Source organism: Marmota marmota, unplaced genomic scaffold (assembly GCF_001458135.2).
Source record: "Marmota marmota marmota unplaced genomic scaffold, marMar, whole genome shotgun sequence".
Taxonomy (NCBI): Eukaryota; Metazoa; Chordata; class Mammalia; order Rodentia; family Sciuridae; genus Marmota; species Marmota marmota.
Window position 1 is genome coordinate 191,015 of NW_026000253.1, and position 14,403 is coordinate 205,417.

Sequence of the window (14,403 nt, forward strand, 5' to 3'; positions counted from 1 at the left end):
CAATAGGAAAATCTTGGCCAGGAGGGTATCCTGGGGGTGGTGGTAACCCTTTATGTGGGGACCTGGGTGTGCTCTTAGTACTGCTGCCAATGCCAAGACCACTGTTAGAATGTCAACCTTGTCATTCTCCCCTCTGGTGGAAGATTCTACTCTATTCAGGAGGGTTGATGGCTTTTAAAGGGCTGGGTTTACCCAAGTGAAACTTGAGAAATTTGGGAGAGTGCTTTGAATACAGGCCATTATTGCCACCTTTCAAAATGAAACAGAAGCCCTAGGTAAATAGTAAGCCCAGTTGAAATGTCTTTTATTAGGAGATGATGCCAATATGTTCCATCATTACAAGATTTTTTGGCTGGAATAGATTTTGTTGGGGCGGGGGTACTGGGGATCGAACTCAGGGGCACTCTACCACTGAGCCACATCCCCAGTCCTATTTTGTATTTTATTTAGAGACAGGGTCTCACTGAGTTGCTTAGCACCTTGCTTTTGCTGAGGCTGGCTTTGAACTTGCAATCCTCCTGTCTCAGCCTCCGGAGTCACAGGGATTACAGGTGTGCGCCACCACGCCCATCTGGAATAGATATTTGAAGTATGTACCCAGGGAAAAAAGTGGTCAACTTAACTGGTCACCATGGCATAGCTAGTGTGTTTGTGTGTGTGTGTGTGTGTGTGTGTGTGTGTGTGTGTGAGAGAGAGAGAGAGAGAGAGAGAGAGAGAGTGTTTTATTTTTTTTTAGCCACATTCTGGTTTTACTCAATTTTTCTCATACCAAAAATCCATTAATCTGTTTTTTTGTTGTTGTTTGTTTGTTTTGTTTTTGTGGTGCTGGGAATTAAACCCAGGTCCTCGCACATGCTAGGTAAGCACTCTACCACTGAGCTACAACCCCAACCTTAACACTGTTATTTTTGTACCACATCCCACCTCAAATTAGTTTCTAGAGTTGGAATGAGAACACAAGGATGCTCATTTTCACATAGAACCATAGGTCCCAAAGTACTTAAAAAGTAACCCCCAAACTCTACTGAGCAGTAGAAGTTTAGTAGATAAAGGTGAACTACTAAACAGACACTGGCATATAGCACCTGCCTGCCATGGCAGTCCCCTTGTGAGAGATAGTGCTACAAAGCTGCCAGTATTATCTAAGATGCAATAGTTCTCCCCTATTCTCAGTGTAAGGGGCTCAGCCTTCTTCCAAGGCCTTTGAGGGGGTAGCAGTTTGGAAGACAGGCCAGATGGTATCCCCAAAGACAGTTATTGGTCTTGACTTCTGCCCTTTCCCTTCAAATATTTACATTGCCCCCCATGGGGAAAAAGGAAAGCTGATGGTGGATTGATAGAAAGGAGTCCAGTATAAGAGTTACTATCAGTTATCCCCTCTACTTCCCTCATCCCCAGGGCTCTGGATAGTTGAATCTCCCACAGTGATCCCACTGTTGTCTCACAGCTGGACACTCACCCAGGATCTAGAAGTAAATGCCAAAGTGGAGTCCAAGAGAATGAGACAGAGATACTTAAAATAAAGCACTAGCATGGGAGAGAATAGGAGAGGGAAGGAAGGACAGAGGGTGAAAAGATGAAATGGCTCTTTCAAGGCTGGGTTCAGATTCTGTTTTCCATTTAACTTCATGTGCCAAAAAGCTTCCCCGGGTCATCAGAGCCACATCCTGAACCCCAGCCTCCCTGAGGGTGCTGCTTTGCCAGTAGCAGGCCCCAGACAGAGGAAGCTGGACACATTTCTGGCTACTTCCACCCATCTGGAGCTTGGCAACTCCTGCTGTCTTGGCCAGAGGAGTTGCCTATGCCAATAATATTTCTGTAACAGCATATTGTACTATTTGAAGATTAGTAGATCTTTAGGGGGTGGGTGGGTCATGGGCCATTTGTATAGATAAAGAATCAGTGTTTGTTGTACAACTGTGGGGGGGATCAATCCCAGGTGAAGCTTATTTTTTTGAATCTTACTGTCTCTATATTTGTGTCCTCCACCACTCCCTTCTTGGCTGACATAGATATGCCTGCCAGATTGTCATCAAGGGTCATACTTTAATAAAAGGTGCTAAGGACAGAAAATAATTGTCTCGTGTGTTTTGACTCAGGTTATGAAAATTCCTTAATATTCTGCTGAGAAGTATCTCAAAGGAATTTGATCACCTATCTATTGTCTGTCATAGATAGCTTTGACAAGCAGAGCCCTCCCACATTCCTAAACCTCTACTTTGAGCTCTTAGGGATGATATTGATACTATACCATTTATTATCCCTAGTAAAATTGCAGGGTCTGACATAGCCTTTTAAAGGGAACAGCTTTTAGACATCTATTCTAAGAACAACTTGACTAGGAGACACAGAGTTTATGTGCCATTGGTCAATTTCTCTTGTTACAACAAGATTGAAGCAAGGCATTTTTCAACTTAGAAGAAATTCAGGACCACAAGCTCTGTCCTTTGGTTCACGGATATATTTCTTGCTCTGTGGGTAGTTATATTGGTCCATTTTTCCATTATTATAACAACATACATGAGCATAGGTAACTTTACAAATTAAAGAGGTTTATTCAGGTCACAGTTCAGAAGGTTCAAAGGCATGATATTTGCATCAGTTTAACTCTGGTGAAGACCTCATGGTGTTCATGTAACAGAGAGATCACATCACATCAGGATGCCAAAAGTGAATCAGGGGTCAGCCTCCTGTTTTTGTTTTTGTTTTTTTGTACTAGGGATTGAACTCAGGGGTGCTTACCCACTGAGCCACATCCCAAGCCCTTTTTGATACTTTATTCAGAGACAGGGTCTCGCTGAATTTCTTCGGGCCTCACTAAGTTGCTGAGGCTATCTTTGACTTGTGGTCCTCCTGTCTCAGCCTCTCCAGCCACTAGGATTACAAGCATGCACCACTATGCCTGGCTAAGGCTCATGTTTTTATAATGTGCTCTCATGATCAGGTGTCCCATAAAAGCTAATGTAATTCCTTATGAGGGCATGATCCCAAAGACCAAAGGATCTCCAACTAGTCCCCACCTCTGTTGCCACACACTAAGAACCAAGCTCCAAACACATGAACCCTTAGGGGACAAACTGAAACTATATTCAAACTATAGCATTAGTCAATGATACCATTATAATTAATATAACCTAACACTCAGTATTCAATATTGAAGATTCAATAATAAGAGTAATCTCAGGTACAGACCTCAGCAGTATACACATTCCAGTTCTAGAGTCTAGCCTGATCAGAAGTAAACCACCTTCAAGACCTCTTCCAATCTTGAGTTCTGTCTGCTAGTATCATCTTACTTCTAGCTGATTGTCTAGTCTAACAACTTCACCTGAGCTCCCTGGAGAGCAAAGGATCTGATCAGCTCTCCAGAATACCTGAAAGTACATTTAGACCTAAAATGTATTCTAGGCAGCGGTTCTGATGTTAAAAAACTTATTTTTTTCCTAACCCACACTCTGTTCATTTCTCAACTGTCCTTCTCATACTCCAGCTATCCAGTGTAATAGAGGAAAGAACCCAGCATTAGCATCAGAAGAAACCATATTCAAATCATTATTCTGCCTATTCTATGAACCTGGGTTACTTGCTCAGCTTCCAATATAATTTTCTTATCAGTAAAAAGGAAACATTAATATCTGCATAGCAAGGTTGTTTAAACTTGAAAATAATAAAAGCTACTATCTACTGAGGAGTTGTTACAAAGGCAGAATCCCTGGCCCTACCCCAAACTCAGTGATAACAGTCTCAATTTTAACTAAATTCCCAGGAGATTCATTTGCATATTGATGGTAGAGAAACACTGACCTATCACAAGCATATTCAGTACATGGTGACTATTACCACAGTCTTCTTTGCTTAATCCAGACACATTCTTGATTTTCTCTTATTGCTCGAAACTACCTACCTAAATAAATTCAGGACAAAGTTGCAGGACACAAGGTTAATATATGTCTTAGTCCATTTTGTGATGTTGTAGCAGAATACCTAAGACTGGATAATTTATAATGAAGAAAATACATGACCTCATGGTTCTGGAGCCTGAGAAGTTCAAGTTTGAGGGGCCAGCATCTGCTGAGTGGCTTCTTGCTATGTGATGCCATGACAGAAGAGCAAAGAGTGAGCTAGAGAAAGCAAGAAATTGAACTTACCACCTCAAGCCCTTTTATAATAACTATTAATTCATTCATGATGGTAGGGCCCTCATGATCTAAACACCTACCACTAGTCCCAACCTTCCATTACTGTTGCATTGAGGATTAAGCTTCCAACTCATACTTTCTGGTGGACACGATCAAACCATAGCAATATACAAAATCAAAACAAAATCCCTGGATGTTCCCACCACAAAAGAAATGATAAATATTTGAAGGGATAGATATACAATTACCTTCATCTGCATTATACATTGTATACATGTTGCTTTTTTTCTACTATAATCAAAATAGAGGAGGAAAAGTTTATTTCAGGGCTTATGGTTTCAGAAGTCTCAGTCCATTAAATGGCTGACTACATTCCCCAGGGCCTAAAGTAAGGCAGGCCCTCATGGTGGAAGAGTGTGGTGGAGGAAAGCAGCTAGGAACATGGCACCAGGAAGCAAAGAGAGAACCTCCCTCACCGTGGACAAAATACATACCCCAAAGGCATGCCACCAATGACCTACCACGTTTAGCCACATGCTACCTGCCTACAGTTACCACCCAGTTAATGCCTATCAGGGTATTAATTATCAGGTTAGGCTAAGGCTTTCAAATCTCAATCATTTCCCCTCTAAACTTTCTTGCATTTTCTCACATATGAGTGTTTAGAAGATACCTCATACCTAAACCATAATGTATGTCATTGATGCATTACATTGTACACATTATATATGTCACACTTTATGTATATGTACCATAAATATGTACAACTCTTATGTGTCAATTAAAAATAAAAGTAAAATGCAAAAGCTTAAAAAGAAAGCAATTCAATTTACCATAGCATCAAAAAATACTTAGAAATGAATTTAAAAGAATGTAAAACTTTTACACTGCTAACCACAAAGTATTGCTAAATTAGTTCTAAATAATGAAAAGACATCCAATGTTCATGGATCAGAAGACTTAATATTGTTAAGATAATAATATACCCCAAAGTGATCTACAGATTCAATCCAATCTTTATTAGAATACCAGCAGACTTCTTTGCATAAATTGACAAGCTCATCCTAAAACACATATGAAATTGCAAGAGACCCAGAATAGCCAAAACAATGTTTGAAAAGAACAAAATTGGAGGGCTTACAATTCTCAATTTCAAAACTTACTGCAAAACTACAGTAATCAAGACAATGTTGTATAGGCACAAGAATAAGACATGGAAATTAATAGAGAGTCCAGAAATAAACCCTCACATTTATGGTCTGTTAATTTTCAACAAGGGTGCTGAAACAATAAAACAGGGAAGGAATACTTTTTGAACAAATGGTGCTGAGACAACTGGGTATATACTTGCAAAAAATGAAGTTGGATCCTTTCCATATACCACACACAAAAATAAACTCAAAATGAATCCATAAACCTAAATGTAGAAGTTAAAATTAAAGAATTTTAAAAAAGAATACAGGAGTAAATCTTCCTGACATTCAGTCAAGCAATGTTTCATAAGTAACAAAAGGCTATAAATAAATTGGAGTGGATGGGATTGTATCTCAGTGATAGAGCACTTGCCTAGCATGTGTGAGGACTGGGTTCGATTCTCAGCATCACATATAAATAAATAAAGGTCCATCAACAACAAAAATATTTGTAAACAAATAAATAATAAATTGGAGTACATACAGATTAAAAATATTCATGTTCAAATGACACTATTAAGAAAATGAGAAGATCACATAGTAAAAATATATCCATATCATATGTCTAATAATGGAGTTGTTTTCAGAAGCTATTGTAAGCTCTTACATTTCAAAAATAAAAAAGAAAATAACCAAATAAAAAAAGGCAATGGGTTGCAATAGACATCGCTGCAAATAATGTATATGTTTTAGTCTGCTTGTGTTGTCATAACATACCATAGATTGGGTGGCTTAAACAACAAACATTTGTTTTTCAAAGTTCTGGAGGCTGGGAAGTCCAAGATCAAGGTGCTACCAGATTCATGTCTGGTAAGGACCTGAATCCTGCTTCCAGATGGCCACCTTCTTGCTATGTCCTCATATAGCAGAGAGAATGGAAGGCTCTAATCGTTTTCTCTTCTTATAAGGGCACTAATCCCATTATAAGGACCTCGCCCTTGTAACTCATCTTAACCTAATTACCTCACCTCCCAAAGGCCATATCTCTAAATATCCCATTTGGGGTTAGGGCTTTAACATATGAATTTGAGGAGGCCACAGACATTCTTTTTAAAGTAATAGGCATGGAAAAGTGTTCATAGTGAAATTCAAATGAGATGCCACTTCACATAAACTCAGGTGGCTAAAAACATAGACAATAACAAGTGTCAGTGAGGACAAAGAGAAATTGGAGCACTCACACATCGCTGATAGGGATGTAAATTATTACAGCCACATTGGAAAACAGTTTGGCAGTTTCTCAAAATGTTAAGTTTCCATATGACTCAGCAATTCCACTTCTAGATATATTCCCAAAAGAATTGAAAACCAATGTTCAAAAAATATTCATGAATGTTCAAATCAGCATTATTCATAATAGCCAAAAAGTGGGAACAAACCCAAAGTCCATCAACTGAGGAATGGATGAACACACTTTGATATGTCCATACAGTAGAATATTATTCAGCCATAATATGGATCTTTATCCATACTGATGCATGGTATAATATGGGTAAGCCTTGAAAAATATTATTCTAAGTAAACGGAGTCAATTACAAAACACTGCATACTATATGATTCAATTTATATGAAATATCCTGAATAGGAAAATCTATAATGAGAAAATAGATTAGGGGTTGTCAAGGGCTAGGGGTATAGGACAATGAGGTGTAACTGCTAATGGGCATGGGGTCTCTTTTGAAGGTGATGAAAACATTCAAAAATTAGTTTGTCATCATAGTTGCCCAATTCTGTGAATGTATTAAAAACCACTGGATTACACACTTTAATTATTTATTTTAAATATTTTTAGTTGCTAATTGACTTTTATTTTATTTATTTTTATGTGGTGCTGAGAATCAAACCCAGTGCCTCACACATGCTAGGCAAGTGCTCTACCACTGAGCCACCACCCCAGCCTGGATTACACACTTTAAATGGGCATGCTAAATGTTGTGTGAATTGTTTCTCAATTTTTTTTTCCGAGACAGTGTCTTATGGTATTATTCAGGCTGGCCTCAAACTCCAGCCTCAGCCCTCTGAGTAGCTAGGATGATAGGCATGCACCACTGCTTCTGGCTTTTAATGTTTTTTTTTTAAAAGCATTGCTTGTTTCTATGAATCTCATTCTTATTTTTAAAAATCTGAATTGATGGTGAACATGTAGTTCATTCCTGAGCCCAAAAGCTACAATTTTCATAGCATTTTAATTTGGGGGATGAGCTTGTCACTATCTCCCTCCCCTTGCAGACCTAGCAAGCTCAACAAAACAAGAAGGAAGAAGAGTTTCAGCACTTTGTCATGATTATGGCAGGAATAGGAGGTATGGAACCTATTGGAGAGGAGGGACGATTTTTCTAGTCAGGTATTGTGATAGAGTGGTTAAGAACTTCAGCTTATTAGGCAAATAAGCTAGAGTTTGAATCCTGATCCCACCAACTTGCCTTACTAAGTATGTCACCTTAGTAAGTTACTTGGTTCCTCTCTAATTTCTTCATCCATAAAAGGAGGCCAATAAAAACATTACCTCAAAGTGTTACTATGAAGTTTAAATGACATTATCCATATGAACCACTTAATGCCTTCCATATAGTATCTGATAAATGTTAGCTGCCAGATACATTGTTTTTATTGAGGTGAGATTGAAGCAAAACAATATAAGGAAAAGTAAAGCATCCTCACCTTTGAAGTCAGACAATTCTGTTAATGTGACCTTGGGAAGTTATTTATAGAGCCTTAGATCCTCTGTAACAATGAGGATACTAATCCTTCTCTTATAGAGTCAGTTCCAAGTCTGGACACTGCAACCTGCACCACCTAGGTTTGCATACATGATCCAACACTGATGAGTTGTATTACATGGAGCATATTATGTCAGTTCCCTGTACCCAGGTGACCTTTTTTGTCAGTTGATGATGAAAAAAATACTTACTTCCTTGATTTCTTTGGGAATTATTGAGTTAATCCATGACAAAGCCTGTGCAAGGACAGTACCTAGCACAAAGTACTCAATGAATGCTAACTGTTGTCATAAAAATGAAGTAGTGGGACTAGGTTCTGACTCAGTGGTAGTGCATGTGTGAGGCACTGGGTTCGATTCTCAGCACCACATACAAATAAATAAAATAAAGATCCATCAATAACTAATTTTTTAAAGTGAAGTAGGAATCAAATGAGGTCCTTGGTAGGGCTGGACATGTCCCAGGTCCTCAGCAGATGATAGTTCCCTTCCTTTCCCACCCTTTATCTGTACACCAAACCAAGATTTCCTTGAGCTTGCAAATAAAATGTTTCAAACTACATAGTTCCCCATAGTAAGAATTTTCTGGCAGTTTAATACTGCCATCATCAATATGCCCATCTAAGAACAATGCAAACTGTTAGCTGCCTGCAAGATGACTGACTACACTCCAAAGAAAACACGCCATTCAGAGCAATGGGGGGAAAAAAAAAACAAAAAAACTACCTACTTTATATGTGGGTCCCAATTTGAGGATAGTTCAAGAAAGCTCTCTCTTCCTCCTCAATCTCATCCTCACATTTCTAGTCAACTTAAGTCCTATTGAGTTTCCTACCCTGGGTTATGTGTTTTCACATATCTTTTCTTCTACTATTTTTCTGTCTAAATATACATTTTTTTAAACCAAAATCTTCATTTGATCTTTAAAACAGCAATTGTTCTCTATTGAAAAAGGTATTTTTAAACAAAAACCCCCATTTAATCTTTACAACAGTGACTTAAATGCTTTAATTTATTAAATAGAAATTTAAAATTATGGCATCATGTTTGCTGTTTGTAAGTGAAACAAAAAGAATGTAAATGTATAATGCCATTCATTCATTCATCTGCCAAGCATTGTTTTATGGTTCAGATATTCAGAAGTGGACAAGATAGAAAAAGACCCACTCTCATGGAATTTCCATCCTAATGAAAGTGATAGAGAAGCATAAATATGCAATTATATAATACTTTATATAAAAAATACATTCACTATATTTTTACTCCAGTACAGCAGTTAAATATTTAAAATTTGACTTCCACAGCTATTAGGAACAGACTAAATTCATGAATATCCTACCTACCTCTCTTTTTGATGCTGAGAAAGTGCTTTGCCACTAGCTACACATTCAATCCCTTCATAAATCTCTTTGTTACTATAATAACGAAATATTTTACATTAATATTCACCAAAGAATAATACTGCAATGAACATGGGTGTGTGGTATCTCCTCAAAATACTGATTTCCTTTCTTTGAGTTATCTAGCCAGAAGTGGGATTTCTAGTTCATATGGTAGATTTTTTAGAAATATTTTTTTAATTGTCATGGACCTTTATTTTATTTATTTGTATGTGGTGCTGAGAATTGAACCTAGTGTCTCACGCATGCTAAGCAAGTGCTCTACCATTGAGCTACAACCCTAGCCCCAGTAGTTCCACTTTTAATTTATTGAAGAACCTCCATATTGTTTCCTGAAGTGTCTGTACTGAATTACATTATCTCCAACAGTGTATAAGGGTTCTCTTTTCTTTATACCATTGCCAACATCATTTGTTCTTTCTTTCTTCTTCCTTCCTTCCTTCCTTCCTTCCTTCCTTCCTTCCTTCCTTCCTTTCTTTCTTTCTTTGTACGAGAGATTGAACCCAGGGGTGCTTAACCACTGAGCCACATCCCCAGCCCTTTTTTGTATTTCATTTAGAGACAGGGTCTCACTGAGTGGCTTAGCGCCTCACGAAATTGTTAAGGCTGGCTTTGAACTTGGGATCCTTCTGCCTCAGCTTCCTGAGCCACCGGAGTTATAGGCATGAGCCACCGTGCCTGGCTTTTCCTTGTCTCTTTGAAAATAGCCTGCCATTTGTGACAATATGGATGCAATTGGAGGCCATTTTGCTGAGTAAAATAAGTCTGACATGGAAAGAAAAATTCTGCATGATCTCACTTATATCTGAAATCTTAAAAAGTTGAATATATCAAAACAAAGTAGAATGGTAGGTACCAGGATGAGGAGGTGGGTAAAACAGGGGGATCTTATTCAAAGGATGTTTCATTTATATAAGATGAATAAGTCCAGAGATCTAATGTAAATAAGGAGAACTATAGTTAATAATGCTGTATTGTATACTGGAACTGTGCTAAGAAGGTAGATTTCAGATGTTCTTGCAACAAAATAAAAAAGATAAGCAAGGTGCACTGGCCCACGCCTGTAATCCCAAAGGTTCAAGAGGCTGAGGTAGGAGGATCACAAGTTCAAAGTCAGCTTCAGTAAAAGCGAGGCCCTAAGCAACTCAGTGAGAACCTTTCTCCAAATAAAATACAAAATAGGGCTGGGGATGTGGCTCAGTGGTCAAGTGTCCCTAAGTGCAATCTCCAGTACCAAAAAAAAAAGGTGACTATGTGAGGAAATGGATGTTTAATTTGCATGACTGTAGTAATCATTTCACTATAGATATGTGTAACAAAATATCATGTTGTGGAGATGGAGTTGTGTCAGTGGTAGAGTGCTCACCTAGCACACATGAGGCACTGGGTTTGAACCTCAGCACCACATAAAAATGAAATAAAGATACTGTGTCCACCTACAACTAAAAAATAAATATTTTTTAAAAACATCATGTTGTACACCTCAAATCTATACAATAAAAATTTCACCACAGTTATTCTTATTTTCTCACTCAGTGGAATTCATACTGAGATTTTTAAGAAATGTCTAACTATGGGATGACAAACTATCACTAAAGAAGTCCAACTTGAAGACAGTTTAGACAGCTTGAATTCCACTCTTTATACAGGAAACCAATTTCCATCACATGGAAATCCTGCCATCCTGCATATGGATGAAACATGGCCAATGGCTAAAAGATCTGAAAAAGCTCCTCCCCTACTGGGCAATGTAAACCTCAGGACATAACATCATAAATGTAAGACCTCTAATAATAGGATTTGTGTCATGTATTTTGAAATTTGTTTATAAACTGCTAATTTAAGTGTCTTAAATATGGCCTTCATCCTGGAGTTGCACACTGCTGTTAACTGAGTGAAATAGCATGGCTTCGAATTCCCATTTTCTTCCCAGCTACTGGTTTTCTATCTAAAGGGGATAATTAATGGAAATTGCCTCTTCGGGTACTGAGTTGATTATAATTTTTGCAGAGGAAATAATTTGGGAAAAGGCCATGAATGAAAAATTTTTCCAACTTGGAAATGCATCAGGTTAAATGTGAATAAATCAAAGTGCTAAAACAATATATAACAATTTGTACGTTGGTTTCTCATTTTTCAGTTTGATAAAGGCGAAGCAGCAGACAACTCATTAGCGGAGACAACAAATGATAACTTCTAATTGGGAGAAATCTCTTATGTGGGCTAAGCTTAAAGAGCTACTGCTTAAAAGTCACATAAATGACTATATATTTAAGCACCTTTTACAGATATGGAACCCTTATCTTTTAGAAAAATGGTCAGTAGTAAAAAGGAAGAGAGGCAAACAGAGAAGACTAATGAGATTGTGAATAAATTGAACAACACTGCATTTGGAACATAATTTTGGTCACTTTCCCACATGCTGGTAGCTATTTTATTTTATCAAGTAAGCCTGTCATAAGAGTTAGAGTTAATAAAAGCTTTTATGAACAAATACTGATTTGACAAAATCTAACCTAAATCCTTCCTGGTATGGAAAGAATTTCAGAATGAGGAAGACCCTGTGTCTTCTGGACCTTGCTGGAAAGGCACTCAAAACCCCTTAAACCAACTCTGCTCTCACTCTGTGACCTGGTGTTCTTTTATCAGTTCTGTTTTGAGGATATTTGGGTGGTAATTAAAGTGAAATAACACCCTGCTTGGTTCCAAGCCGTGGATACAAGAGACACAAGATGCTATGCTCCAACTGGCTCCCCAAATGGCACACCAGTGTGGCTCCTTCTAATTAGCATTTCTGTTGACTGAATGAAGTCCCTACTCTTTTCATCAGGCCCTTAGTGATTTGCCTCCTGTACTTCTCCAGCTACTACTCCTGACACCTTCTCACACTTACCCTTAGCTCTAGCTGGTTCTACAAACATGTCATGCAGCCTTATCTCTGTGTACTTTCCCAAAGGCTGATCTCTGCCTGAGAATCATCCCACCTTCACTGATTTCCCAATGATTTCCCCATTGAGCTATTTCCAGCTTATACTATGGTGTCAACTCAGAACCTACCCCCTTCAGAAATATCCCTTTATTATACTATAGCAGTATATAATATTCAGGTATGATCATTGCTTATACTTTCTGTCTTGCTTTTTAGACTGAAAACTTCCTCAAGGGAGAAACTAATTTATACCATTAGCACTTAAACAGTGCCCCTAGCATGTAGGTCACTTCAGAAATACAGGCAGAAATATTTTATGAAGATTCTGCTATGGGTTGAAAGTTCTGGAGATAATTTTACACTGACTTATCCTCCTTAACACAATTATCAAGTGTTATAATGTCTTAAATCTTGGTCCTAGACCCTCTTCTCATTATTCTCTGTCTCTCTCTCTCAAAATTTATCCATACCCCCATCCCCATGGGTACATTTTATAAAGCTAATTTTCAAATTTATATCTCCAGTTCAGATTTCTTTTAGCTCCAAAACTTTATATCTGTTTGGATGGTTCAATGATACCTCAAATGTCATGTTATAGTTTGAATCTGAAATGTCCTCCAAAGACCCATATGCTAGATTTGGTTACCAGCCTGTGGCACTACTGGAAGTTGGTGAAACCTTTAAGAGATAGGGTCTAGTGGAAGGAACTTAGGTCATTGAGGACTTGCTTTTTAAAGGCTATTGGGATCCTGGTCCCTTCTCCTTTCTCTCTTCCTTTGCTTCTCAGCCACTAAAGTGGCTTTGTTCCATTACATGCTCTCCACCATGATGTTCTGCCTTGACACAGGCCCAAAAACCACAGAGCAAAGTAACCATGACCTGAAATCTCTGAAACCATGAGCCAAATAAGCTTTTCCTCCTTACAAGACGCTTTTCTCAGGTATTTTGTCACAGGATGGAAAGCTGACTATTATACCCCATGTGTCCAAAATTGGACAGTTTATCTTCACTTCTTAAACCTGATTCCTTCTAGTGTGCCTCATATTCCCATGAATGATACATCTGTTCAATTAACTACAATCCAGAAGTCTTAGAGTGATCCTGGACATTCTCCTCTCTCATTCTTCCCATATAGAATCTATCACAAAGCCCTGCTAATTCTGTCTCCTAAATATGTCTCAAATCAGTTTACTTTTATTTCCACAACTATTATCTTCTGATCTACAGTATTAGCCTGCTATCTATTCTCTCTATGTCATTTCTTGCTTTCTACACTCTATTCTTCTTTCTATAACCATGGTGATATTACCAAAAGCCAACTATTGTTATGTCACTCCTTCTCCTACTTAAGTCACTCTAATAGATTCCAGTGTCCTTTCCATTTCTATGAGGCTCTGCATGCTCATTTAGGTATAATGAACCACAACTTCAGCTTTAGCCTCATTATCTGGCCAAATATGCTTGTCAGGTTCAGCTATGTCATCGGCTTTGATGTTTAAGAGCCAAATGACCAATATCTTCTTGAATACCAAATTCCTTAGCTTTTGCTACAGAAACAAACAACCCTGAAATTTCAGTGGATTACAACCATAAACACTACCTTTACATTTACATGGAAGCTAATGGCTAGCTACAGCTTTTTCTGGACTTGTCTGGGCTCAGGTGGCTCTACAGGTCTTCTCCTTCAGTGACTGAAATGGAAAGAACTACTACTTTCCCAAAATGACACACTATTCTCTTGTTGGAAGTCAAAGCCAAACCACAAGAGGATATTTAAAACTTCTGCTCTGATAGGGGATATATCATGATTGCTTTATCAGTTCTCTATTGCTACATTGAAAATTACTTTAAAATTAGTGGCTTACAACACATATTTCTTTCTTTCTTTTTTATTTGTTCTTTTTAGATATACATGACAGCAGAGTGTGTATTGACAGATTATGCATACATGGAGTATAACTGATTCTAATTAGGATCCCATTCTTATGGAAAAACACCTATTTCTTATCACACAGGTTTGGTG